Source organism: Lagenorhynchus albirostris, chromosome 16 (assembly GCF_949774975.1).
Source record: "Lagenorhynchus albirostris chromosome 16, mLagAlb1.1, whole genome shotgun sequence".
NCBI classification, from domain to species: domain Eukaryota; kingdom Metazoa; phylum Chordata; class Mammalia; order Artiodactyla; family Delphinidae; genus Lagenorhynchus; species Lagenorhynchus albirostris.
The window spans coordinates 46223684-46247794 of record NC_083110.1 but is presented as its reverse complement, the minus strand read 5'-3'; the positions used below and the strand labels follow the sequence as shown (position 1 = coordinate 46247794).

Here is a 24111-nt window from a genome sequence, read left to right as displayed (position 1 = left end):
CGCGGCATGTGGCATCTTCCCGGATCAGGACTCGAACCTGTGTCCCCTACATTGGCAGGCAGATTCTCAACCACTGCACCACCAAGGAAGCCCTTATTTGTTTTATTATTTATTTATTTTGGTTTTTGAATTATTATTATTATTTTGGCTAGCTTTCAATATGAGACACTGTAAGTGGTCGTTCGTCTCCAACTTACTAAACTTTTGACCAATAACTGACTTCTCTCCTCTTTAACTCCTGGGCCTAAAGATTTCCTTGGTGATGATGATGCAGTTTCATTTGAAGTTATCCCTCACCCCAGCTTAGTGTGGTGATCAAAGGAGAATACGTCTGGGTAATATCAGAAGCACAAATAAGATCGTTGCCCTTATACAAATTTTTCCCTGGTATTTTGGCCTGTGATTGCTGCTTCATATAACCAGCTGAGAGAATAACACGTCCTTAAGCCTGGGCTCTGGAAGTGTGGCAGTGGAGTAGTGTAATTGGCTTTTAAGATAACAAAGCTGTTTTCCAAATCTCCATCTTCATCTCAGCTTTCACTGCCTGCACACCAATTTCAGCATCTCCCCTGGGGAAGAATGACAAAAGAATCTTTACAGAGGTAATATGTGAGAAATGTTTGCTCCTTCAAGGCACCTCAGTTCCTAACAATTGACTACTTTCGCTACAAGCAACCCTGGGTTGTCAGTAAGCATGCCCTTTGATATTGTTAGTAAGCACGCTATGTCGATGCTGTTATCTGCAAAGTACAGTGTTAGAATTTTCTTTTATTCAAGCAGCCTTTTCAAATATGTAATAACCAGCCATCCACCCTGTCTTTGAACGTCTTGTGTAAGTACACGACAAAATCCCTTGCGTGTCACATAGTTTGCCTTTGGGTGGAGGAGAGTTTTATTCTGAGTTACATCTGGAATGCTCACCAACATTTGGAAATGAATCTTTCGATACTATCAGAGACTTTGAAAGATGTGCCTTGTTCATATTACTGATGTCGCCATGCTGATGTGTAATCTACGTGGTAATGCAATCACTGATCACATTGTCAGTCCGAGGATGCCAGAAATGACATTTGAAGAAAGCATTCTGCTCTTTGGCCTTCCATGTCGAAACCAAAGGTGGGATTTTGGCCAAGTATGGAAACTGGAGACAGTTTCAGTGGATCCTTAAATAAACATAGAAATCTCTATATATTTTATTTTTATAGGTTTAAAATTATAATATTTCTAAGATGTGACTGAGAATGTTCCAAATTTATAATTTGCTTTTAAAAAGTACATTTTTCATTTATTATTCTGTGTTAATTATAGTAAAATATACATAACATAAAATTTACCATTTTAACCATTTTTGAGCATACAGTTCAGTCACATTAAGTACATTCACACTGATGTGTGACCGTGATCACCATCCATCTCCGGAAGTTTTTCATCATCCCACGCTGAAACTTTGTGCCCATTAAATGATAGCTCCCCATCCCCCCCCACTCCAGCCCCTGGCAACACCATTCTACTTCCTTTGTCTATGAATGTGACTCCTCTAGGGACCTCATTTAAGTGAAATCATAGAGTATTTGTCCTTGTATGTGGCTTATTTCACTTAGCATAATGTTTTCAGGGTTCATCCATATTGTAGCTTATATCAGAATTTCCTTTCTTCTTAAGGCTGAACAATATTCCATTGTATGTATATACCACATTTTATTTATTCGTTCATCTGTTAGTGGACACTGGGGTTTCTTCTACCTTTTAGTTATTGTGAATAATGCTGCTGCTATGCAGCATTTATTTGAGTTAAACATCTTTAAATAGGATTTTTTTTAATAAGGAAAAATCTATGCCTTCTTGTGGTCAGTTTTATCAGAGGGCTGCCATGTCCAAGTTAGGTCCAGGAAATGCCTACCTCACAGACATAAAAACACCCAAGCACTTTCAACAGTGTTCAGCTGAAAGCTTTAGTATTTGCCTGAGGTCAAGAGAGCAGTTTCATAATATTTCTGTGCAGCCTCAGCAGCGAACTTGGCAGCAACCTCGAGTGAGGCCTGTCGGGGTTCTTGGAAAACAGCCTGGTGTTTTCATATCTTTTGCCCTGATAGCTTCTGCCTGTCAGTACGTCAAGAGGGAAAATATGGCAATAGCCTTGGTCCCTCAGCTCAGTCTTAGCTGGTGAAATTCTCATCCGAGCCCTTTCTGGATATGCAGATATGATTTACTTCAGCAGTTTGCTCTTCTGTGAGCCTGTTTCCCTGTCTGTCTGGGAGGGGAGCTAAGGGTCTGGGCTACAAGCTGTGTGCAGCCAGCTAGCACTCTTGATTTGAACTTGTATATTTTTCAAATCTGTGTGGCAGGGGAGGCCTGGTGGAGAATACAGAGCGGCAAACTCTCCCCTGACGCCGTGCGGTGGTCCCTTGGCTTAGAGGTGCATGGTCATACTGCAGTGACGTCTGAGGTACTTTTTTCTGGACATGTGGGAAACTGAGGTTAGCTTTCTCTTCTGTGGTAAGAGAAGTGAAATGTTTTGTTCCTCTACAGACTAGATAAGAATCGAATATGATTAACCGTGGTTTAAACAAGGCCAGTCAAGTCTGTTTGCTTATGCTGCCCACATTTTTTCAAGGCACCTGACATATCTGCAGTGGAGGCCTGTCCATGAGTTTACTGACAGCATCATGGATTATAGTTTTATACTAAAGGTCTGTCTTCTTGCTGTATGATCTTTCTCTTTGTTTAATCAAGTTTTGGCATCTCTCTGGGTCTTTTTACTGATATGTATGTATATAGATTTGTAGAGTTGTGGAGTAGATTTTAAAAAGTCCTTGATTTAAATAGGTGTCCTCTGGAACAAAATAACAGACATGTTTGATCCTCAGTCATACAATTTATATATTTAGTTAGTCACTTTTGGCCATCAGTCAAATATTCTGCTTCAGAGAATATCTGTGATACTATCTGAATAAACTGTTTGATTCAGAATGCAAGATATAATTAGGGATGTGTCTCTTGGAAAAAAGATAATTGGGGTCTTTTTGTATCATTAAAATTTTGAGTGTAGCTAACTAATCTGGCACTGCGCCAGGTATCTAGGCAAACAGTTGCCAGTTTACAGTTGAAGTCTGCTTTACATTAGGCACTTGGAGGCCGAGTGGGCCTGCTGTTTCTGAGGTGCAGAATCTGCTGTACCGTGGCCCTCTGGTAAGTCACAGTGGTGGTTCTGCATGGGCCAGAGCAGGTGGTGGTGGGGATGTGGCAGAGATGTGGGGCTCCTGCCTGTGCTCCCCTGATGGACCGGGATACCAAGTGATCTGCGTCTTCACTGCTGCCGCATGTGCTAGCGGAGAGTGGGCTCCACTCTCTCGGAGGTTATGATCAAAAGAGGAATACGAGCAAATGTCTGGAGGCTGTTTATACTCAGCGTGCCTGTATGTATCTTCCATCCTCTACTGAGCCCCCCTTTTTTTTTTTTTTTTTTTTTTTTTTGTGGTACGCGGGCCTCTCACTGTTGCGGCCTCTCCCGTTGCGGAGCATGGGCTCCGGACGCGCAGGCTCAGCGGCCATGGCTCACGGGCCCAGCCGCTCCGCGGCATGTGGGATCTTCCCGGACCGGGGCACGAACCCGCGTCCCCTGCATCGGCAGGCGGACTCTCAACCACTGCGCCACCAGGGAAGCCCCTGAGCCCCTTTTTATCTGAATCTTCTCTGATCGCTCCACTGAGATGGCCGTTCTCACCTTACTTCTGACCCTCTGACATCGAAGGCTTCTTCATGTTCCTCCTTGACTGTCGTGGAGCCCCCTTCTTTCACTTCCTTTTCCCTCTTTGGGTCTTTGGGACTCCCTACATTTCTGGTTCTCTTATCTTGCCAAGAGTTCCTTCTCTGACTCCTTCCCTGGTACCTCTGCCTGATCCGTATGTGTGAATGTTTCTCGAGGTTCAGCCCTCAGTCTGCTTGCTGAGCAGGTCTGTGCAGGCTTGTGCAAGGGGACACTTCCCTTTATTGGAGGCGGGGTGGCGAGGGTTGGATCCACCGGGCAGAAAGGGCTCTGATTGCTTACAGTTTGGGAGACGTGGTCAGAGTAGTAAAGGTCCTAAAACTCAGGCTGTGTGGGAAGGAGTGATGGAGAAAGTGCAGAACCTTTTTTGCACTGAGACCTCTATTTTAGGAGTAAACTCTAGGAGTCAGAACTATTGATGTATAGATTAAATCTGATCGTTCCTATTTATCTTTCCCATTTTCTGATTTGTATTTCATTTCCAGATTTGTTAATGTGACTCCTACTGAAATAAACAATGGCCTGTATTTCAAATTTTATGCTATTCTTAATGTTTGAAAATTCAGTCAATAATAAAATCTCAACCTGCTCACATAGGCTCTAGTTTGTCCTGTTCCTCTGTAGACACGTAGAGGACAAGTTTTGTATACTCTCCACAGTAACAAATGATTACAGTTAAATAGTATTAGAAATTGACTTTAAGAATTCATTTTTTTCTCTCATAGGTTTGTTGCCAGTTGCTTCTTTAAGATACATTGAAATGTTATGGCTGTTTAATTTAAAATAGTTACACAGCATTTCTTTTATGACTGTAGAGGTCTGCACAGCTTAGTTTTCTCTACCACTCAATTTTATTTATTGCTTTGAGTTAACATTTGGAGGTACTGTTTCTGATACCGTATACCTCAAGACTGTGGTTTCTTGGATTTTTTTCTTTTTTTTTTTTAGTTTTCTGAACTGCCTGGTAGATGTCTTCTTTATCAGATTCCCTTGTTTGTGGAGGCCAGAAGTTTATGAAAAATGAGAGAGGGGATATCAGATATTGGAAGGCACACAACATGGTGTAGTGAAAAGGCTTTTGAGTCTTGGCAGAGGTGGGTTTGGGTGCCTGCTCTGTCCATCACTGACAGTGGGATGTTGATCAGATTACTTGAGTTATTTGAATCTTATTCCCTCATGTGTAAAATGGGGATAATAATGCTCATCTCACAGGTTTGTTATGGGGTCATGTCTGTAAATCCCAAGCACACTGGTCGGCGAGTAAGTGGTAGTGGTTATTACTGGGACTTCTTCTCCCGAGGCTAAAACGTATTGGAAAGTGATTAGATTTCTGTTATTTTCTTTTATCATTTACCATTTCAGAGAATATGGAGGTAGAAATGAGGAAAGTCTGGACTGACTGAGAACCTCATTTTATTGTTGGATTGAATTCTTATCGTCTAAATTTGTACGTTTCTGTCTTTCCCCTGATTGCTTTTTCTGCTGTGGGATATGGTGTTAAAAACAAAATAGGGGGGCTTCCCTGGTGGCGCAGTGCTTGAGGGTCCGCCTGCCGATGCAGGGGACACGGGTTCGTGCCCCGGTCCGGGAAGATCCCACATGCCGTGGAGCGGCTGGGCCCGTGAGCCATGGCCGCTGAGCCTGTGCGTCCGGAGCCTGTGCTCCGTAACGGGAGCGGCCACAACAGTGAGAGGCCCGTACCGCAAAAACAAACAAACAAACAAAAAAAACCAAAATAGTTTACAGTAAGATTTTTCTCTATCTAGAATCTTTGTAAATGAATCAGTCCTACTAGCCAGTTCCCTCCCCAGGGAGTGGAGGCTTTACATTTATTTTTTCTCATTTTTAAATGTTTTTATTATGAAAATATTTTGAACATTTAGAAATATAGAGAATAATCTAGTGAACATATATACCCAACCCTCAGTTTTATCAAATGTTTGTGTTTGATGTGTTTTGGTATATATATGTTATTATTATTTTTGAAACAAATATCCCATCTCCACTGGACTGTAAGTTCAGGGACCTTGCTGTCTGGTGCTTAGGACAGTGCTGGGTGAGGGGCAAGCTCCAAATAAACACTGTGTGTTCTTCTCCAGGGCCTTGCCCTCCCTTCTTCCCAGAGGTAACACTGTCACGGATAGGATAGCAAGCCACTGAGGAGGAAAAAGTATCATTCTAGATTCAGTCAGTGATACAAATGTGCGTAAACTCAGGACTGCCCTCGAGGAATTTTTGTACCATGATGTAAGATAAGACAGATGAATTCAGAAATAGCTCCTCTAGAAACCAGAACATTCTCCCTGCATTTGCAGAGCCACAGAGTGGCTGGTTATCAGAAGTAACTGTTGGGATGAACTTTAAGAAGCAGAGATGGGGCTGGGCTTTCTAAGCTGACAGGACAGTTGAGCCAGAGCTCAGCAGTGGCAACAATTCCAGGGATTGGAACTAGGTAGTTCAGGGTGGCCTGGACTCTGTTCTCGGAAGGGAGTAGCAAAAGAAGAATAAAGCGGCCACAGAACAAGACTATTGAGCTCTTATTACATATAACTAATAGTACTAGGTCCTTAATGGGCAGCATAGCATATTAGATGAAAAACCGACCTTCTGGAAGCATACCATCCTGGACTGAAGTTTAGTCCCCTCTTTTTCTGGCTGTGTGGCTGAGGTAAGCCACTTAACCTCTCTGAGCTTCAGTCCTGATGTGAGGGCCGTTCTCACTTTGGCTACTGAAGGTAAGAGCACTGAATTGAGTTCTTTTTTGTTTTTTTTTAAACATCTTTATTGGAGTATAATTGCTTTACAATGTTGTGTTAGTTCCTGCTGTATAACAGAGTGAATCAGCTATACATATATCCCCATATCTCCTCCCTCTTGCGTCTCCCTCCCATCCCTCCCTATCCCACCCCTCTAGGTGGTCACAAAGCACCGAGCTGATCTCCCTGTGCTATGCGGCAGCTTCCCACTAGCTATCTGTTTTACACTTGGTAGTGTATATATGTCCATGCCACTCTCTCACTTCGTCCCAGCTTACCCTTCCCCCTCCCCGTGTCCTCAAGTCCATTCTCTACGTCTGCGTCTTTACCGAATTGAGTTCTTGCCCAGACATTCCATTCTGTTTTAAGAAGTCATCCTGCCTGTGGGCATTCGAAATAGGCAGCTAAATGATGAGAAGTGTGACTTTTTGGTTGGTCACAAATGTACAGAGTGACCTCATGTACGTGAAGTCACGTACAGAGTGACAGTACAAAGGGAACTCAGCTAGCCTGCCAAATCTGCACTTCTCTAGTACCTTGTGAAAAGACCGTCCTCTTCTAAGTCATCAAGACCAGAACCAGGGAGGCACCGACAATTCCTTCTCCTTTACCCCTGTGTCCCTCCAGTCGCCAAAGCAAGGTCATTTTACCTCTTTATTATCTATTGTATTCATCCACAGTCCCAGGCCCTCATTGCTTCCTGCCTGGATTTCTGTATGTACAGCTCTCCACTTTCTGCCCTGTCTTTATTCCATTCTCCCAACTGTTGTCATAGTCCTTTACTTCAACTGCAAGGATGACCATGTGAGTCCCTGCTTAAATGTGTCAGTGGTTCCCATTGCCCTTAGGAGAAAGCCTGAGCATCATTTGAGCATGAGTCTCCATTGTTTGTCCCTTGTCATCCTCACTTACTCTTTCCCTTCCCTAGTGGGTCCTGCTTCCATGCCTTCTGACCACTTAGAAGACTTTTCCCCTGCTTGGCTCATCTTGTTTACACTCATGTTTCAAGACTCAACTCAAGCATCACCTCCTCTGTGAGGAGCACCGCCTTCCTAAGCTGCCCAGCGGTCTGGGCTGGGCTTCCCCCCCCGCCCCGCTGACGCCTGCCTCTGTTATTCCACCAAGCGCACTGGGTTGGGATGGGCCACTTAGCTGTTTCCAGAGTGAATGCGCTTGAGAGCACAGCCTGTTTTGTTAAAAAAAAAAAAAATCTCATGCTTCTTCATGCCTAGCCTGGTGTCTGACACATATGAGACTCTCGAGAAAGATTAGTAGGATATACACGGATAAGAAATTACTTTTTTATCTTCCTGAAACCAGGAAGACTGAAGCTGGGTAACAGAAGCTTTCCTCCTTCCCACCTTTCTGTCTGTATCCATTCCAGCATCTGCTCAACAGCCCAGCTGTGATGGAAGAGAAGCATATGGTTGACTTGAAAGAGGCAGTTGGGATGTGACTGCATGTAAAATATATTCACCTGCCCCCCCACCCCCCCACCCCCGCGCCCCGTACAGGATGGCAGCAATGACACCTCATATTTGTCCTTTTATTTGCATTCTTCTCCTTAAGTGTCGCCACAGACGTGATCTCATCTGGTGCAAGGGGCTGGTAGCCTGAGTGCTGGATGGGAGCTTGCGATAATGCCAGCTTTGTAGATGCAGAAAGGGAGATAAGGGGCGAAGAAATTTGCCCAAAGTTAGTGAGTTGCTAGTGGCGGAAGAGACCAGACTTTGAGCTGAAGACGTCTGCCCTTTCTTCTCTTTTATAACCAGCAGAACTGAGTTGTATCAGATTGATGTTTTCACCTATCATCATTGAAAAGGAAGATGGGCAGAAGAGGTGGTGTAAAAAGTGTTCTGTGTATTAATTTTGCTTGCATTTTGCTTGTATTAATTTTTAACTGTTAATTTCCCTAATCTTCCTTCAGTTCTGGTTAAGTGCTCAGGGTGGTGGTGTCACTGGGTTCATTTGGCTGAAGTAGCTGACGCCCATTAAGTGGTGTTCTGCGACCTGCTTTGGGCAGAGATGAAATTGCCACACTTCACTTGGTCAGTTTGGGAATAGTATTGACTTCAAACAATTTTCCTGCTTCACAAGCTAATAAAGTGACAACAATAAAAGCTTAGTCCTTCTTAAATTGTACTCTTTACGTTCTATTAAATCCTTTAAAATGAATTTTTTTTTTCTGTTCTGGAATTGTGGAGTCTTTGCGTAAACTTATGCAGGACAAGAAAATGGCTCTCTAGCATTCAACAGTCACATTGTTAGCTTGCAGGAATTCATACATTTTGAAAATTGCAGCCTGTGAAGTGGGCTGTTGCAGGGAAACCACACCTACATGTTTAAATTAAATTCTGGGCTCCTGAAAGCAAAGATGAAGGCAGAGTGAGATTGAAAATGCAAAGGGAAAAACAATCAGGACTCAACCAAGATATGTTCAGACAGCAAGCAAGTCTTGGACGGTAGTCTTTCGGTTACTTTTTTGTGGCGGGGGGTGGTGGTTACTCTCTCCGTTGATCTCTGGCAAATCTGTCTAGTTTTGTTGTTTTATCAGTCCTCATTCTTCTTGATCACTGAGTTATTCCAGCCCCTCTGCCCGCTGCCTGCATGAAACCTCTCTTCTCTTGGCTTTTATTATACAAGAAATGGTATTCTCAGTCTCCTCCTGTCTCTTCCCTGCTAATGGCTTCTTCTCCCACCATCACTCTACCATCCACACTCATCAGTGGTTTTCACTTTATTTTGGTCCCTGATGGCGTTTGTGTGGGACATAGCGGTTTTTCCATATCTGGGTGTTTCTACTTGTTTGTCCTGCTGTCTTCCCAGACTCAGTAGCTTAAAAACAAATGGACTTTGCAGTGTTTGTGGTGGGAAAGATCATTTGTTTCATTATCTCGTGTTAGAATTAAGTAAATTAAAGCTCAGGGAGGAGACGTGACTGGTGTAATTTCGCACAGCCATCATTTGGCGAAATCAGGCTAGAAACCAAGGTTCTTGACCGTCTGTACATCTCAGAGCTTCTGCGTGGACTTCTCCTCACTCACCGACTCTTCACGGTCTCCTGTACCATTACTGTTTCCTCAGCAAGGAACTTCAGAGCTATTTGACCTTCACATGTCCCCTCCTTCCCCACAAACCAACTTACCAATTCTTTCTTTGATTTAAAATTTTATTCTTTAATAATTAAAGAAATTTACCAACAGTAAAATTCACTTTTTTGGAGCATGTAGTTCTGTGAGTTTTAACACATGCATATAAACAGCATTTAGAATAATCTATCGCCCCTCAAATTGCCTGGTGCTGCCTTTTTGTAGTCAAACTCTCCCCCTCCCCCTGACTCCTGGCCACACCGATCTGTTCTCTGTCACTATAGTTTTGCCTTTTCCAGAAAATCATGTAAGTGGGGTTATATGGACCATATCCCTTGGAGACTGACTTCTTTCATTTAGCATAATGCATATGAGATTCATCCATGTTGTATGTATTAATAGTTTGTCCCTTTTTATGACTAAGTAGTATTCCACCACTGTTTGTTTACTCATTACACCAGCACTGTGTGAGAATCTTAGTGGCTCTGCATTTTTGCCAGCATTTTATATTGCCAGTTTTTAAAATTGAACCATTTTGATAGATGTGTAATGGTATCTCATTGTGATTTTAATTTGCATTTATTTCTCTAATGATTAATGATGTTGAACATCTTTTCATGTGCATATTTGCTGTTCTTCTGCCTGTTAGGTATATCTGTATTCCTGTCCATCATGATGTTTACTTCACCCACGGTCATTGTCATAACCCTATTCCATGTGGTTATTGTGCCTAGCTTTCTGTGTCAGCATTGTTTCCCAGGTACCCCAGTATGTTCCAAGGTCAAGGCACTGAGCTAGGAACTTTATGTACATAGTCTCATTTTACTCTTACAAAACCCCTGTGAGATAAGTGGTGTCTTCTATTTTTATGGAGGAGGAATAAAGACCCCATGTTCAACAGATATTTATTGAGTACCTACTGTATGCTATGAGCCAGTTATTATACCCATTGACTAGTTCTGTGACTTTGGGCAAGTCATTTAATCGCTGAGTCAATTTTCTTATCTGTTAAATAGGGATCTATATCACCGTATTTTCTCTCAGGGTGATTGAGCAGAGGTTTTAAAGAAGAACATAGACGGTCTGGCCATGGTATATACTGAGGAAACATTGGCAGTGGTTCTATTGTTCTCTTCAAACACTTCATACTGTCCTGAGGCTGTTTCTGCCCCTTGCTGGCTAACTTCCTCTGGAAAATTGCCCCTTGGCCGGTCTCCTCCTCCACTCTGCATCAATATCAGGACCAACACAAGATTCAGCCTTTTGTTTTTAAGAAATCTGTTTCTCTGGTTGCTCTGTGTAGCTCACTAATGAATTGGCATCAGTTGATCGAGAAAGAGATGGGATTGAACAAATTTTGAAAAGCAGACCTACAGTGCTACAGTTACTCCTTCATCCCTCCTCTAAAGGCAGAGGACCAGTTACCATGGAGATTACTGGTAGCTAACCTGGGGGCTGTGTTCCTAAATTCACATTTCTTACTTTGAATACCTAACCTGAGGTATGGCAAAAGGGGTACTAGGGAGGGACCTTATCTCTCAGAGCAATGGTGTGTGTAGTGTTGCTGGAATGTTTGAAATTTGTCATTTACTAGTCATTTAATCAAGCTTTTTTTCTTTGTTAGCCAGATAATTGGGGATGATTTCCAGGAAACTGGAAGTACTTTGAAGAGGGGCTGGTGTTTGAAATGAGTGCTTAAGATTCTCTGAAGTCAGTAACAGAAAAGTTAAATGAGCCAAATGCTTTACTCTGAGTCCATTCCAGCTTCAGTGTTTATGTAAGAATGTCTTACTTTTACTAATACCATAAAGGGTTGATCTAGTTGGCAAGGTTATTCTGTTTAGGGTGAGACAGAAAGAGAAAATCATAATATGAGTAAAAAAAAAAAATCATCATGGTACCAAGATGGCATTTTACAAATTGTCATCATCCATCATGGAGTATGAGAGGCTTTGCTTGTGGAAGCAAGGGTGTGCTTAAAACTGGCTCCCTGCTTTTACCTCTTCGGTAGCTAGAGCACGTTTTCAATTGTTAAGCATGTATCCAACGCTTACCATGTTCCAGGTCTATGTTAGGTATTAAGTCTCCTTAATCTTCACAGTAACCATCTGAAATAAAAGATAGCCCCATTTTACAAAACATCGTGTGGAGAGGCCATTTGACTTATCCAGTGTGACCCTGTGAGGAGGTGGCATTGAGCCCTGGTTCTCTGACCGTGCCTGCTGCTCTTACTGGAACCCACTCTGCCTCAATCTGCCTGTCACGGAGGCATGACAGCTGCTGCCTGCTGACTGCCAGGAGAGCCAGCACACCTTCTCCCGCTGTCGCATCTGTTTCTTTCATGGGGGCTGTTTCCAAGACCTAAGGTCAACACTTGCCTACCACAAGCCCTGAGATCGGGTAATTTTATTTTGTCCAGAAGGCCCATTGTAGAAAGAACGTGAACTTTAAGTCAGAGAAAATGTTCAAGTGGTGTCTCCACCATTTTGTCACCATTGCAGGGCCTTCTGGCTGGTCTTGGGGGCCTGAAAAAGCTGCCTAGGGTAGTGGTTAAGAATGTGGATTCTGGAGTAAACTGGTTTCAAATCCTTGTTCTATCAGCTGTGTGACTTATCAGCTGTGTGACTGTGTACAACTTAATTGCTTTCTATGCCTCATTTTCCACCATCTGTGAAATGGGTGTAGCAATAGTTCCTACCTCACAGGGATAAATGATTGTAAAGAGACAAATAAGAACTGTCAAGAGGTTGAGTTGAAATAATCCCATTTTGGTCATCTTGGTCATCTAGTGCAATTGTTTCTTTCAGTGACATGATAACGAGCTTCCTTGAAATTTATAGTAACTTTCTTCTCTCCTTCTTGCCCAAAGTGAAAGAATTTCACATTTTTTTAATTTAATGCCAGCACAAATATTCGCTACCACGATTTTACTAGAAAAACAGATTGAATTATCACAAAATTACTATCTCCACCTAAGAAATTGAATTAGTAAATCTAAACAGGATGTTTTTTTGTCTAGAGAATACCTAAGTGTTTTTTGTAGAATTACTATACATAAAATTAGGTATAGTAAACAACAGTCTCATTTTTTAGGTGAATATATGAAAAACACAACCAATTCTATATTAAAAAAACAACAGCAACACCCTATTTCATTGAAATGATTTGACTCCCCTTCTTTAATCTTGAATTTGGCTGGGTTGCATTTGAATTAACTTTTTTTCCCCTTCAAGTTGACTGCCGTAAGAGGGGACCATAGCTGTGAGTCCACCAGGAGGACAGCAGTCTCTGAATTGAGCATAGGTCTACAAGTCAAATTTGACTGATAACCCGTGGGCAACGTGGTGCTGGCTGAGTCTGCATCCTTATTCCGAAGTCTGTCCTGATGTCCTGTGACTAATATGTTCCAGCTGTCTGGGTCACTACTTTGGAGTACTATTTATTTGCAGCGGTGATGCTGCAAATAGGAAAAGCTTTCCCTTTTGTTGGTTGAAAGCTTTGCTGGTAATTAGCAAAACAGGCATGCCTCTTATTTGGAGAGAGACTGGAAAAGCGGCTGAAGAGTCAATTGTACTTAACCACTTTGGAAAACGATCTGGCATTACCGAGGAGAGTTGAACGAACATATGTGGTCCCAAGCCCAGCTCTCTTCTCCTAGGTATACGCCCTGGAGAAGTTTGCTGTGTGCACCGGGGGATGAGCAGTAGAATAGAAATGCAGCATTATTCATAACAGCAAAAACTGAAAAATCCCCAGATGATCCTTAACAGTAGAACAGAGCAGTAAATTGTGGGTATGTTCACATAGTGAGAACTATCTGGTGGTGAAAAATCAGCTACAGTCACATGAGTCAACAGGGATGAACCTCAAAATCAAAATCTTAAGAGGCGAGTCTGGAATACATACAGTCCTGGTTTCCTTTGTATTAGGCTTAAAGCCAGGCAGAACACAACAGCATATTGAGAATACAGATGTGGTAAAACCATACAGAGGAGGAAAGGATTGACTCAAGATTCAGGCCTGTGGTTATCTCTGGTGGGGAGAGTGGAGGGGTTGAGGTACAGGAAGGGGTACACAGGCCTTTTGTTTCTTTGTTTGTTTTAAACAAAAGTCAAAACAGAACCTAGCACCACCAACTGGGTATTAACATACATGGGATTCATTTTATTATTCTTTAAGCTGACATATGTTATTATATTAGTTATCACTGCATAACAAGTTACCTCAAAATTTAGTGGCTTAAAAGTGATAAATCTTCATCATCTCACACAGTGTCTGTGTGGGTCAGGAAACCAGGAGCAGCTTCTCTGGATGGTTCTAACCAGGGGAAGGTTACATGGGGCTGCAGTCAGGATGTCAGTGGAAGCAGCCATCGTCTGAAGGCTTGCCTGGCCTGGAGGATCTGCTTCTCAGAAGCCTTACTCACCTGGCTGTTGCAGGAGGCCTCGGTCCTTACCACGTGGGCCTCCCTCTAGGGCGGCTGGAGTGTCCTCATGACCATGACGTGGCAGCAGGTTTCCCTGCCAAGGCAGTGAGAGGGAAGCTGCTCTTTGGACCTGGCCTTTGAAGTCACACCCCATCCTTTCCCCAATATCCTATTAGCCACACATGCCAGCCCTATTCAGTGTGTGTGTGTGTGTGTGTGTGTGTGTGTGTGTTGGGGGTACTTCACAAGAGCCTGAGTGCCAAGAGGCAGGGGTCATTGGGGGCCATCTGGGAGGCTGGCTACCATGGTAGGCACTTTTATTTTTTTATTTTTTAAATTAAATTTTTTTTATTGTGTGTGTTTGGTCTTTGTTGCTGCTCACGGGCTTTCTCTAGTTGCGGCAAGTGAAGGCTACTCTTCGTTGTGGTGCGTGGACTTCTCATTGCGGTGGCTTCTCTTGTTGCGGAGCACGGGCTCTAGGCGTGCGGGCTCAGTAGTTGTGGCATGTGGGCCCTAGAGCACGCAGGCTTCAGTAGTTGGCGCGGCAGGCTCAGTAGTTGTGGCTCACGGGCTCTAAAGCACAGGCTCAGTAGTTGCAGTGCATGGTTTTAGTTGCTCCGTGGCATGTGGGATCTTCCCGGACCAGGGATCAAACCCGTGTCCCCTGCGTTGGCAGGCAGATTCTTAACCACTGCGCCACCAGGGAAGTCCAGCACTTTTAAATATATTTCACAATAAAAGTTTTAATTTAGAGACAAACTAAATTGGTCAGCTTATTTTTCTTTAGGAATGATGCAGGCATCCATTTAAATGAAAATTACTAGAGATGCTGAAGGTGTTACCAATCAGTATGGGTTGGAAGAAAAGTCAGTGGTTTAATCTGAGTAACTAAGTGGCGGAGCCTGCCTGACGGGAATGTCCAAGGGGCAGGGAGCAGGTGGAAGGGCAGTGAAGAGAGGAACTTCAGTAACACTCACACCAGGACGTGTGGTATAGAGATGGGATTGTATGTATCTAGACTTCATCCCACCTATACCTAGATCTGGCAAAAATCTGGGGCTCCTGAGTTTGAAGCGAATTCTCCAAAGCAGGGGCTATTGGGAGCTTCCTGGACGCACTGTGATATTAAAACCCCTACCAGCTTCACACGTTGTCCCAAGACCATCTTTAATGAAAAAGGAGATTCCATCCCTCACTCCCTTCCCCCGCATGTAAGGGTGTGGCTGGAAATGAACTAGGCAAGTAAGGATAGGAGTTTTGGCTTTAAAATTCATGCAATGGGTGCTTCCCTGGTGGTCCAGGGCGGTGAGACTCCACACTCCCAGTGCAGGGGGCCCGGGTTTGATCCCTGGTCGGGGAACTAGATACCGCATGCCGCAACTAAGAGTTCGCATGCTTCAACTAAAAGATCCCACACGCGGCAATGAAGATCCTGAGTGCTGCAACTAAGACCCGGCGCAGCCAAAATAAATAAATAAATAAATATAAAAGAATTCATACAATGATTGCATTCAACTCCATAATGCATATCTGTTTCAATATTAACAGCTTTAATATTACTGATTCACTTGCTTATCTTTCCCTCACCAAAATCCGTGAGTAAAGTTGATGTTTCCAAAGATACATCATGTTTTTTCCCTTGGTTTTGTGTTGCTGTTGGCGTAACTTCTTGGTCAGTATTCCTGGGGTCCAAGTGCTCTTGTTGGTGAATCATATCCTATCTTTTTTGTGAGTTGCAACATCCTTGTGAACAGGTGTTGCAACCCGTAGGAGAGGTAGCTGCCTGGAGAGGTTTTCTCAATTTTTAATACTTTAAAAAAATAATTTAATACTTAAAAAAATAATTTATTTATTTTTGGCTACGTTGGGTCTTCCTTCGTTGCTGCGCGCGGGCTTTCTCTTTGTTGCAGTGGCTGCTCTTTGTTGCGGTGTGCGAGCTTCTCACTGCGGTGACTTCTCTTGTTTACGGAGCATGGGCTCTAGGCGCACAGGCTTCAGTAGTTGTGGCACGTGGGCTCAGTAGTTGTGGCTCGTGGGCTCTAGAGCACAGGCTCAGTAGTTGTAGTGCACGGGCTTAGTTGCTCCGCGGCATGTGGGATCTTCCAGGACCAGGGCTCGAACCCGTGTCCCCTGCATTGGCAGGCGGATTCTTAACCACTGTGCTACCAGGGAAGTCCAGAGGTTTTCTCAATTTTTAATCAAGCTAGTGAGCGGAGGAGACAGGACTAAAAGCCAGGTGCAGGGGTCCCTGACTAGCTTTCCTCAGACTTTTGTACACCAGCATCTTCACATGGTAGACATCAAGACCTCTAAACCTTTGCACATTGCGTGCAGAATTTTGGTGATCAGCAGATGAAGGGCAACTTCAGGCCATCATGCAGGGTAGTTTTGATGCTGCTTCCATCTTTATTGGCAGAGCAGTCAGTGTCTGTGCCATTATATTCTGTTGTATTTTGCCTTTTATAAAAATGAATGGAAAATCTTCAACAGCGAGTGGTAATTGCCTTTCTGTGTGGCAGCGATAAAAATTACCTGGGGTGCCATGTGAGCCTTGTTTTACTTTCTTTGGCCAATAGCGTGCTTTCTTGAGAAAGAAGGGAGAAAAATGAAATACATATATATAAAATGTCAAAAATACATTAAGGGTTATTGTGTTTCAAAGGGAAGTATAATGACTAATAGTCATTATAGTAATTAGTAATCATAATTATAGTATTATTGGTACTATTAAGAATGATTATTAATATATACTCTCAGGGAGTAAACTGCAGTGTGTGCGTGCCCCTCCCCCCCTCCCCGCCCCTTCCCCACAATGACATGCGGCTGTGTTGTTTGGCTGTTTGGCTTTGAGGTTGGTTTTCAGGAGGGTGTCATGTTATGGGGTAGGGAGCGTGGGGACGGCCTGTGAATTTATGTTCCCTTCCTAGCTGATATAAGTACTGTGCTTTCTCCTTTCCTAGTGAGATAAGCCCTGAGCTTGAGGTCAGAAGACCTAAGTAGCAGTTTCATGTCTGATGTTTTGAATGTCCTATATCATCTCTGACACTTAGCTGCCTCCTCTGGAAAATGGAATCAGTAAACACCGCTTGCCTCACAGGGCTGTGAGGTGTGGTGAGGTGTGGTGGAGGCCATCAGGCCCTCGGGCCACTGTGCCCTAGAGTACGTATTATAGTCGAGTGGAGTAGCATGTCTGGTGTGGTTCTGTGAGGGTACATGAGTGCCTTCTAAGTGTAGTCTCAGAATCCAAGGTCAGAGTCAAGCTCCGGTCCTTGAAGCCCCAGTTTTTGTTCACGTGGAAGTTTAGGCTACATCACTGCCCTGAAATTTATGTGAATTAAAAGAAACTTACTGAGGAATTCCTTTGTTCCAGAAGTTCCTTGAGTGGGTCAGGCCAGTGGTTGTTCCCTACATTCAGTACGTGATGGGATTATTTTTTTCTCTTTTCACTTTTCTCCTTGCTTAAAAAACAGTTTCAACAGAATTTTAACCTACAGGCTTGACATATATTAACACTGTCTCAACTGAAATGGCATTAACTTAATAAAAACCTTTGGTGGTAACGTGTTTTGCTTATTCTTGCAGGGCGAGGACAGCATGAACATCCATAAATGTGCCTCTGGGCATATTTAGCCATTCGTTTTTGATTAGGAAAAAGAAGACAGCCATCCACTTGAAAGGTGAGTAAAGATTTCTGTGCGTCTTTTTATTATAAAAATGTTCAAACATACTGAAGAGTTAAAAAATGGACAGTGAGTTTACATTTAACAGTTGTTAGCATTCTGCCACATTGTGTGTACCTGTGTGTGTGTGTGTAGTAGGTTTCTACTGTTTTCTGCTGAAACATGTGAAAGTAAGTTGAAGAGATCATGACATTTTATCCTCAATTCTTGGGGATGCAGTTCCTAAAAATAAGAATATTCTCCCCTGAGGGACATTTTGGAACATTCATAAACTCCATGACAGAATCATTTAATTAAACACAGTTACAGTTTCCTATTAAAAGATGTAATTTTGAATTTATGTTCCCTTCCTGGCTGATATAAATAAGGTCAGATTTAAAAAATATTTAAACGGTGACTTACTTAATGGACAGACCTATATAGTGAATTTGTTTGATATGGAAAACATCTGGACATGAAGGATTGGAATTTGCACTACACGCGTGTGCCCTGTATAAGAGAGGATTACTGTGCTTTCTCTGTTCCTGGTAATCTGCCCATCTGGCCCGCTGTAGCTGATGTTTATTGTTAGGTCAGAGGATCTGATGACTACTCTTCCCTCCTTCCTGACCAGCATTCACAAGTAGACCAGTCTCTGTGATTTAATGTGATCAAAGGTCTTAATTGATTTTTTAAGCCTGCACTTACAAGGAGAATGGGAAAAGAATATGAGTGGTAATGTCCAGTTGAGGTTAGTGTATTAAGATCAACATTAGAGAGAATCAGAATGATTCCCAGCCCCAAAATTTGACTACCTGAGTCGAAACTTTACATAAAGTCTTAAAGATGTGTGTTCAGCTTGGACTGTAGTTGTAAGTATTACCCATGAGGGCCGTTTACACAGTCGGTCATTACAGCTCTGTGGTGCTTGCAGGGTTGCTGTTGCTGTTCTACATTCTAATCTCAGTTACATTTTGTTTACAGTATCTTCTTCTGGAGGCCCTGAGTGTTGCAGCATTTCTTCATTCATGTTTATGAACTAGATTTACCCATTTAGAGCGTTATTTTAAAAGAAGTCTGTTTAAGGGAGCCATTTAGGGCAGCAGAGTCGTCTTAGTATTTTCATTTCTGATTTAGAACAAAAAGTTAGTGACAGCAGTAAAGTTTCTGAAAGACACTAACTTTCCGAAGACGCTGGGACTGGAATTACAGGTATCTCAAAATGATCTAGTTTGCTTTCTCACTGTTTGGCCTCTGTCTGGTTATGCTTAGAAAAAATGAGGAGGCGTGCCTGGGGCTCCACATGAGGCCAGAGGCTCTGCAGGATGGCGGAAGGGAAGGCATATGGGGCTCTGTGTGCGGCCTTCAGTTGGCTCTCTAGTCCTGGACCACTTAGAAATGGGGGAGTGTTTGTTTCTTAAACATTCTATTGAAATAGAATATATATACAGAAAATACGCATATTGTAAGTGTATAGCTCAATGCAGTTTCCAAACTGAGCTCACTAATGTAACCAGAACCCAGATCAAGAAACAGAACATTCTCCCCACAGCCTCATGCCTCCTCCAGACACTAGATTCCGGACATTACCCACTCGGTGGGTAATTACTCTCTTGACTTCTAGGAGCATAAATTAGTTTGCCTGTCTTTCTGTGTGTGTGTGTGTGTGTGTGTGTGTGTGTGTGTGTGTGTGTAATGCAGATCGTACTCTTCTGTGTCTGACTTTCCTCATTCAACAATGTATTAGAAAGATTCCTCCGTATTGTTGCATGCAGTTGTAGATTGATCATTTTCATTGCTGTAGAGCATACCATTGTGTGAGAATCCAGCAGTTTATTCCTTCTGTTAGATGCAGGTGATTTTTCTGGGCTCATCCACTCAGAGCACCCTGTGGCAGAAATGAGGATTAACCAAGGTTTTATCCTCATTGTGGTTACCGTTGAAGTGTCCCGAGTTGTCCAGCCTCTGCCCAGCTTCTGCTGTGATACAAAGGAGGAATCCCGGCAGCCGATAGAAGGTTGAGACACAGTTGGAAGAGATTGGTTTTTCAGTCCTGTAATGATTCCTGTTGCTTTTCCTGTGACTCACCATGTCCCTTTTCTCTTTGTTCTCAGCTGGCACGTTTTTTCCATCCTTTTGTCTGTCATTGTAAGTCTTTCTGCACCCCCTCCAAGGAGACAGTAACTATATCAAACAGTAGGCAATCAGTAAATATGGGTGTTGATATTAGGTGTTAGATGAAGGGTGAAGAGTTGCAAGTCATGGGCTTGCTCTTGAGGAGCCTGTGTTGTGGTTACAGTTTCATAGGTACAGGTATGGGCCACATCGCTGGAAACCAGTTGTACTGTAAAGTTCAGGATGTAAACTCAAAGGCTTGCATGGGCCAGGCTTGTAACATGACGGAAATTAGTAGGGGGCGGGGTTGCTCAGTAAGGAGTGATGGAGCTGTGGGGAATGAGTATATATGCCCTGCCCAATTTTTGACCCAACAAAACAGAACATGTCTGGCTGAATTTAGCAAATCCACCAATGTCCACCCTTCAGGGAATAGAGTGTTCATTATAAGAAAGTAGTTCCCATGGGATTTGGGTGTTTTTATGGCCAAATTCTGTTTTTATAAATGAAGTTTTATTTGAACACTGTCGTGCTCATTTGTGTATGTATTGTCTATGACTGCTTTTGTGCTACGACAGCAGAGTTGAATAGTTGTGAAAGAGGTTGAGTGGAGCATTTGCAACAGTGACCATATGGGCCACAATGGCTAGAATATTTACCATCTGGCCCTTTGCATAAAAGTTTGTCAACTCCTGCTTTACTTCATCAAAGCAAGGACATAGTGATAATAACCTCTGTAGTCATGAAATAGTGTGAGCCCATTACTTTCAGTGTTAATACCTTTATTTATTCGTTTATTTATCCAACAGATATTTACAGAGTGCCTATTGTACGTCAGGCGTGAAATGTTGATAGTCAGATATGGTTCTTGCCCTTGTGGGCTTTACAGAGACCCCTGTGAACTTGAAGTTCCATTGTAGGGTTGTGCTTTCTGTGAATCAGAACAAAAGTATAATATGGAAATAGATTTACAAAATCCTCAAATTTAAACTAATATATCGGCTATTTTTGTTAATTTTATAAATTTGATGAACACTTAGTCTGTGTAATCTAATGGTTAATTCAGTTATAAAAAAGTATGTTGTATGATATCATATAAATAATTATGTGTTTAGAGGTCCTAATTGTTTACATGTTGTAACAAAGATTGTTTGAAAGCAGCCTGTCTGGATAGGGCTGTGATCTTTGAAGAGCTTACCAAAGCAAGCCAAGCAGACCTTCAGTCTTAGGCCATGATAATAAGAAAAAATAAGCCTCAGCAGAAAGAACAGCACACAAGGTAATAAAGTTTGGAATGTAGTTAAACAAATGTATCTTTGTTGGTATGCTTATCTGCTTGCTTACTCGAGGTCATTAAAGTTTGTTTCTTCTTAATAGGAGGCTGTAGAGTGCAATGTAATGAACATAGAAAATAGAGAAATATTTTTAAATTTTCTCCAAGGAGTGTGAAACTGGTTTTTAACATCATTTTCACTCAATTAGCATTTTTATATATGCTCATCTATGCTTTTCGGGTGGACACTGGGGCTATGACTGACCTGTCACCGTAGTTATTTAGCTGTGTGTAATAATTTGAAGATGTGAAAACGCACAAAGTCCTGACAGTGTTTATACACTGCCTTAGGAGCCATCTGATGTCAAGTGTCACGCTGCTTGCACCTTCTGAGGCTGTGGACTGGGCGACCAATGTGTGCTTTCCTCTGAAATCTAATTATGAGGATTTGTCTGAAGGAACTATAGGGAAGGAATGTTAGCTGGTGCAATGAACAGTTCAATGAATATGGTTAAAACTAGTACTGATTTCTTCTGTTGGCAAAATTAATAAATAAGGTTAAGGTTTAGTTCCTCTTCTTTATGAGGAAGAAATGATATATACACCCATACACAACTTTCTGCTTCTTGTGTTTAAAATGTTTTTAAAAACCTCAATCTTATTCTTCATTTTAGTAATTTTTTGTAGTGGTTTGGATTTAGGGGTAACTGAAAAATGAGAAGACTGAGAGGAAGTAAATATCACAGTTGTTTTCCTTGCAGAGCTGAAAACTGCAGGCTTAACTGCTTTGGTTAAAAATAAAGTTTTATGAAACAAATTTGATGATAGGCCAGAACACTTGATCTGTGGCATTAAAAAAACTGGATCTTCTATTCTACATAATATGGAGTTCTTCTGTCAAGAACTCCAGCTCCAGGAGTGTTTAATTTGTCAAGGCTAGCTAATTAACATTCACTTTCTCAGTCTCTCAAGTTTTATTTTCGGAGAGGGAAAGGACTGAAGTGCAGCTGAATATAGCTTGATAGAGCGAAACGTGTTTTAGAAAGAGATCAGAATGATTCTCTTGGTTGCAAGTAACAGAAAACCCAATTCAAACTATCTTAAATAAAAAGGTTTATTGGTTCAGGTGGTTGAAAGTCTAGAGATGGATCTGACTTCAGGAAGGGCCAGATTGGGAATCCAAACAATGTTATGAGGATCATTCTTGGCTGCATGTTCTTGGGCTACAGGTGAGACCTCAGCGGCTTCAGGTTGACGTCGTTGCAGTGACCATCCAAGGCACTGCACAGACGACGTTCTTGGTCTGGTGCCTAGTGCTGGACCAGCCACTGTGGCCAGGGACATGGGCCCATCCTGACTGGATTGCCCAGGTCATATGCTTCACACATAGTGTCTGAGGTGAGCACCTCTTCAAGCACTGATTGATGACAGCGGGGAATGGTTCCCACCAGAAGCACAGAAATTAGGGAGGGTCAGTGGATGCTGAGAGGCAAACTAATAATAATAATAATAAATGTATCTTTTTATGGTTTGCAGAGCATTTTCAGGTGTATTCACTTGTTTGACTTGAAAGAAGCATCAGGGAGGCAGGATAAAGAAGTGATTAAGAACATGGATCCCGGGGCCAGACTGTGTGGGCTCAGTGATTAGCCACATAAGATTTTGACAAATACTTAACCTCTCTGTGCCCTAGTTTCCTCACTGTGCAATGGGGATAAAGGTACCTACCTTATAAGGTTCTGGGAAGGATGAAATTAATGGGTATTTGTAGGGCACTTAGAACAGTACCTGATACATGCTGGTCCCTCTGTCCCTTGTTATTTTTGTTATCTTTGAGACAGCCCTGCGCAGAGTGACAGGTGAGCTTGTGGAAGTCCAGAGTCGCATGGCCTGTAAGGGGGCAGCAACATCAGTCAGGTCTCCTGACTTCTTCCCTGGCCCCACAGTTGCCTTTATGTAATGACTGTGGAGCGTTTGGATTAATAATCAATCAAAGAAGCAGAGAGGGAAAAACTCTTACAAAGTAGGCCTGTTGTTTGGATGTACCTACGTGTACAAGCAGGGCAGCGTTACTTACATATTCTATTTGCAGGCCGATCTTTAGCTTCCCAGGTACAGAGTGCCCCCAGGGATATTTAGAGGACATCAGTGGGAGGACGTTGGCACAGAATTTTTCCACCCTGGTGGGCACAGGCTTGGGACAGTCAGCCGTATCCAGGGTTAGCACTCACTCCGGAGGTGTTTGCTGATTGTTTAATCAGAGCCAGTAATTCTGAGCTTTAGAGGAAACCAAGATTTTTGTGGTTGGGAGGCGATTTGAACCCATCAGTACGGTGTGAGGATGTAATTTCTGACAGAGAGGCTCACACGGCCCCAGAATGCTGCTTCCAAAGGCCTTTAGCCAGTTCTGTCTAGAAAAAGACACCGTTTTCCTCATTAAGAATATATTCCCACAATGGTGAGACAGTTTTGTGGGGAAATTATTCGAATGACTTAATGAAGGAGGCTTGCCCCGGGGACTCAGACTTTGGTGTGACCCAGACATCTAAGGAGGGTCATGTTGCTTTCGGAGAGTAGACAATGATTTCTTTGTACTGACTGTGGACTCAAGACGCTGTGTTACTGTGGATTATCTTTAACATCCCACCCCAAATATGCAGCTCTACATGAGAAGAAAAACTTAGCGGAAACCACAATTTTGGCTCTCCCTACAGTGCTTCTGAGGAAGAAGGGTGCGCTTCGGCATTCCCAAAGCTTGCTTCGTGGGCGAACCCATCCGCTTCCCTGCATGGAAAACTCTGCCCTGCAGTGAGCGGCCTGTCCTCCCTTGCTGCCCCTGTGCCTGGTATATGGGAGGTGCTCAGATAGTTCTTGAATGAACAAACCTATTTGAACTATGCCTTTGTCTTCATTTTCAGTTTCTTTTGACAAGAAATTGTTTACCGTGTAGATGTCTTCAGGAATTTCGGCTCTGAGTCTGACATTACCTTCTGTGTGAACACACCGCATTATGTTCTTTCTTCAGAT

At 42.8% G+C, this 24111-nt stretch overlaps 1 protein-coding gene across 10 annotated transcripts in view; it reads left to right on the top strand.

Annotated features, from left to right (window-relative positions):
• The window catches only part of SGMS1 (sphingomyelin synthase 1), a 291522-nt gene that overhangs the window by 18486 nt on the left and 248925 nt on the right, over nucleotides 1-24111 (top strand). For all 10 annotated transcript variants that reach the window (XM_060125542.1, XM_060125536.1, XM_060125537.1 and 7 more), the window contains exon 2: nucleotides 17620-17714. The gene's annotated coding sequence lies outside the window, so the exon portion shown is untranslated. The remainder of the gene's footprint in view (nucleotides 1-17619; nucleotides 17715-24111) is intronic.